Source organism: Apis cerana, linkage group LG1, assembly GCF_029169275.1.
Source record: "Apis cerana isolate GH-2021 linkage group LG1, AcerK_1.0, whole genome shotgun sequence".
Taxonomy (NCBI): domain Eukaryota; kingdom Metazoa; phylum Arthropoda; class Insecta; order Hymenoptera; family Apidae; genus Apis; species Apis cerana.
In genome coordinates this window covers 14,759,333-14,764,373 of record NC_083852.1, presented here as the reverse complement: position 1 = coordinate 14,764,373, position 5,041 = coordinate 14,759,333, and the positions used below count along the sequence as shown (strand labels likewise).

The following is a 5,041-nucleotide window of genomic DNA, read 5'->3' as shown; positions in this document are numbered from 1 at the left end:
CGTGACAACACGCACGCACTCGCGCACACACCGAATTTTTCTGTGTCAACGAGTCCCTCTCTCTCTCTCTCTCGAACACTCGTTACCTCGAGGAAGTACGGGCCCCCGACGTAACCCTCCTCTGCAATTTTAATAACCACATCCTTCGGTGTTCTCGTATAAGATGGCGGATGACGAGGATCCTCCTCGTTGCGTTCTCCACTTTGGTGTGCCGCGTTACGTCACCGGCTATTGCCGAGGAAAATCGAGCCGAGTTATTGGCTCTGACCGCAGCAAAGAAAGGCCGTCGCACAAAAGATCCGGCGGCTTGTCCACGGATACGCACAGATTCTTCCATAATGAACTCGTCGACACTCCATTTGCATTCGCCGAAAATTGCCTTGGCGCGTTTCCGTGACCACTTTGAATCCCTCCGTGATTCTCGCGTGTATTCGATATTCGGGATAATGCATTCGATTATTCGACAAATTGAAACTTCTGAAACGTTTCCCAACAATTTGGGTTGGGGGAGGGGAATAAAAGGGGTTAATCTCGCGATTCGTTGAATTATAAACGAGATCGTGGATCGGTTGTGAAACAATACGGTTCGTGCGACTATAAGAGGCTGCCGGATCGTTTCTGTACGATAGATGGATACGAACGATGATTTTCCGACCAGCAACTCGAGTTCGAGCGGAAAGACCTCGAAATCATATACCACGACCACTCGCGCGATAAACTAGCGATCAGGCCTGGCTGAAACCTGGTATTACTTTACTACCTCGTATTTCGTAACTATTATAAAACAATTATTAGAATGGCTAAACTAAACCGAAGATGCGGAAACGTGGCCAGGGTTCGTGAACATTCGAATCACATGGTTGCTTTATTACACGTATTACTCGTCGATATTGCTCGGTTCATTACACGATAATGATTATGCGTGTAACCGATACGTTGGAATCCGGATATCGAGTTTGTCGGTTCTTTTTTTTTCCAAACTCGTATATAAACTCGTGTAAATTGCAACGAGCGAAGAAAAGTGTTTTTCCTTCTTAAACTCGAACAATGTTTAAATTTTATATGCGTCGAAAAATTTGTAAAATGAGTTTGAAGCAAGTTCACTAACTATCGAAATATTTCCAGTAAGTAAATAAGTTTGTAATTTGAATTGGTTCAAGTTAAACACTATCTCTTATTTTAATATTATTCAAAATATTAAACGTGATATTTCGGTATATTTAAATAATATTCTCTTTATCGCTCGATTGACACTCTTTCGTTTTCCTTCTACGCAAGATTTTCGGTGGAAAAATCAAATTCATAATCGATATCCGGCAGTCTACGTACAACGTTCGTGAGAAACGTGAGCAATAATAACCATTCTCCGTCCCCTTTTTCTATTTTTCATATTCCAATGAAGACATTATCGTGTTCCAGTTAAGACGTTATTTTCTTAAAAACAGAATAATTTGCAGCAAAAACGGTACGAAGAGTAAGTAACAATTACGTGGCCGAGGCGAAAGCAAAAATAAAAAGGCATTGTTCCGGCCGAGGCGAGGAAAGAAAAAAAAGAATTGAACGATGCTTTGATTCTCACTTGCGGAACGTCATTCAGAGGCACGTTAGTAGGTTATGTTACTGCGTCCGGAAATCAAGTGGATGCCTACTGTTGGGAGGAGCCGCCGCCTCGAGACCACCGTGATTCGCAAAAATTTGAATAGCCCGATGCGAACAGAGAGGATTCCCGACTCGCTATGCGATCGAACCGTGAAATGGATTAGCCGTGTCAGACTCAAGAAAGGTTCCCTGTTACGCGTGTCTGGGAGAAAGATCGGTGTCAGATCGTGTACATTGCCATTCTTCTTTCAAGGGAATGAATTTCTCATCGATTAACGATTGGAAAGGCTGGTCCCAATTTGACGATCCCCGTAATTTTTGACAGTTTAGGGAAAAATCGGATTTTCGCCGACAAAACTGGTTGAAACAAAACGCGAATACGAAGGAACGGGACGGTTAATCGGTTGTTTGGTGTCTATCAGAATGGCAGGTTTTACACGGGACGTGGTATAGGAAGTTCCTCGTTCATCAGCAAGGTTTGTCGGATGATCAATTGGATATTGCCGGCCTCGCTCGAGAACTTCTCTGTCCCTTTTCCCCGGCCCATTAGCCTCAAGACGCGGGGATCGGATAATTAGCGAAGCATTCGCCCTATTCTTGCCTCCTTCTCCCCTTTCCCTCTTTCTCAATCTCCGCGGCCCGAGCAGCGGAGAGTCCTTAATAATTGTAACTGGACACGGAGCCAACAGCCTCACCAGGATGCCTCCTCCTCGCTCTTTCCGGTCTCTCGCCTCCTCTATCACCTCTGCCCATTCCTCTCTCTCTCTCTCTCCGTCCCTCGTGATCTATCCTCCCGTGCGTTTCACTCGCACCCTCTTCCTCGCTGACTGTCTTCCCGGGCTTGCTGCCCACTTTACAATACACTTTGTCCATCTGCCTTTTAAGGAGTGAAAAAATGAAAAAAGGGGGCGTGGCCAGGGAGATCAAAGGGTGCCGCCGCTGATACCTCCGCGAAGGTGGGAGCGAGAGAGGCGAGGCTGCGGGGGAGAGAGACGAGATCGGACGAGACATACAACCACGGTGGTATGCACGCCACACGCTACGCCCGCCGCTACGCGTTACTAAACCGCACACTGCGCTCCTCTAAACTGCAATACGCTATTCTCTATATCGTCGCCGCATCCTCTTTGACGTCTTCTTTCTTTTTCGACGTTCTTCTTCGTCTTCTTCTTCTTCTTCTTCTTCTTCATCTCTCACGGCTCATCTCGCACAATGTAGCGCACGCTTGCTCTCACGAAATCACGCTTTCGAAAACGGCATCGTGCTTTGCATAGAACTTCCTTCCTTCCTTCCTCCTTTTTTCGTTTCTTTTCCTGAGTTTTGAATTTATATCAAGTTTGTGCGTTGTAAATTATATCTTCCTCGTCGTTGCATGTCGAATGTGAAGTATTTTTTCACGCGCAATATTTATTTTTTGATCTCCTGTGTCTTAAAGTAGTAGTAGTGTCTTAAAAAAAAAATATTGAAAAAATATATTTATAAAATTTTATATAAAATGCTAAAATTAATTAAGTAATAAACATATATAATAATTCATTTCTTAGAATAAAAATCGCGTTTAACTAACTGCGAAAACAACACGTAAACAGCTGACTAATCAATTTTGTACATCGTCAGTTTTGCACAAGAGATTGTGCTACTTTCTTGTTTTCACTTAAAAATAAATAAACCTTAATTTTAATCAAAATGTTAGAGGATGGCAGTAATGCAAGAGTTGCAAGAATGATGATAATTATTAACAGATAATTCTTTTAAAAAAATTTTCCAATCGATGTGTAAATGGAATAACGAGTTTCACCGCTCTAAGTTTGTAATTTTTTTATCCAATTGTCCAAATGAGCTCATAATATTTATTACGAGCATTGGGGAATTATAATTATAAAATTCAAAACTTTTAAAACTTTTTCTTTTTTCTTCGAGTTTATTCATTTATTTTCTGGATGAATGTTATCGATAAAAATCACCTTATTATTTATTAATAATTGTCAGCATCTCATTTAATTAGGAAATTTAATTAATTTCGAACACAAAAAATATATACTTTCGATTTTTAATAGATAACAAATTTTAACAATTTCTAAAAAAAAACCAAAACCATGATTATTATAATATATTCTCTGATCTTTTGAAAATCATGAAATAAATTCCAACGAAACATGCGTATATGTAAAAACTTGCAGAAAATTCATCATCATTAAATAAAACGAAATACTGATAAACAACAATAAATTTCTTCTCTAGATTTATTAAAATTTTAACCATTATTTTAAACGTTACTACAATATAAAATAAAATCTTAAAATTCTACTTCTATTCTATCTCATATTCCTACATATCCCACTTCTCGAGTGGGTGTTTAGATGTTAAACAAGTATACTTTCAAAATTTATGGACATTTCAACTTTTCGGTATCACGATCAAACGAACAGCAAAAGGGAATGATAAAGTTGACTATGCTGACCCAATGATCCCCTAATGAATTCGCCGGCGCTGTTTGCCGGCTATTTATTCGGAGCATCAAATATACCGCGTCCCAGGTAATTGGTTAATAAAACCCCGGAAGGCAATTCTCTTTTCGCCGTGATTAATTGCACCCTCGAGCGAATCTGCTCTTATTTTGAAAGTTGGACAACCGACCCACCTATCCACCTATCCCTGGCTACGTTCGCAATTAGTCCCTCTTTATCGCGTTGCGTCATTTGCCCACTGCCAGGGAAAATATTTCTGGCAAAAAAAAAACGGAGGAAAAAAAAAAGAACGTTTATCGTTTAATAACACCGCCCGGAGAAATTCTTTAAAAAAATGATATCGGACACGTCATGGGCAGTTTGATTTTGATATACATCGTGTAAGCATTTATATTCGTTTCATATAATAATAATTCAAAATATTTCAAAACTTATTTACTTTAATCTGTGTGTGAAATTTCCTTTTATCTAGAGAATTTTTTTTTCTTAAAATCGTGTTATTTTGATTAAATTTTTAAATTGAGGATAATGTAGAGGTAGGCAGGTATAAAAAAATTGTAATATTTTTGTTAAAAATAGGCATCTAAACAATTGTAATTTAAATCATACTATATGTATGCATAGGTTAAAAAAGAATTTTTTATACAAATTCATATATATATAAAGTTTGAAATTTGAATTGTATAAAATTGTATTTAGCAAATTATTATTAGAAATGCTATAAATTGATATCTATAAGTATAAAAATTACTTTTATACATCACAAAGATGAAATTACATATTACTTAAGCGTGATTTAATTAAATGAAGTTATAATTAAAACGCGTAGTTGTAAATAAAAATAAATTTATTATAGTTTATAATAATCGTAATATCAAAGAAGTATTTCAAAAGTTATTTAAATAATCCATCTCGCTCATAGAATCCATTTCTCTTCTGGATTTAGCCTTAATTATGGAGTTATCCAAATTAAA

General features: G+C 38.0%; 1 long non-coding RNA gene across 1 annotated transcript; it reads left to right on the top strand.

Annotated features, from left to right (window-relative positions):
- The first annotated feature begins 1,011 nt into the window (after positions 1-1,011).
- Positions 1,012-4,796, top strand: LOC133667816 (uncharacterized). The gene is made up of 2 exons (XR_009833439.1): positions 1,012-1,124; positions 1,458-4,796. It is a non-coding gene; the product is annotated as an uncharacterized LOC133667816 (long non-coding RNA).
- The last annotated feature ends 245 nt before the right edge of the window (positions 4,797-5,041 follow it).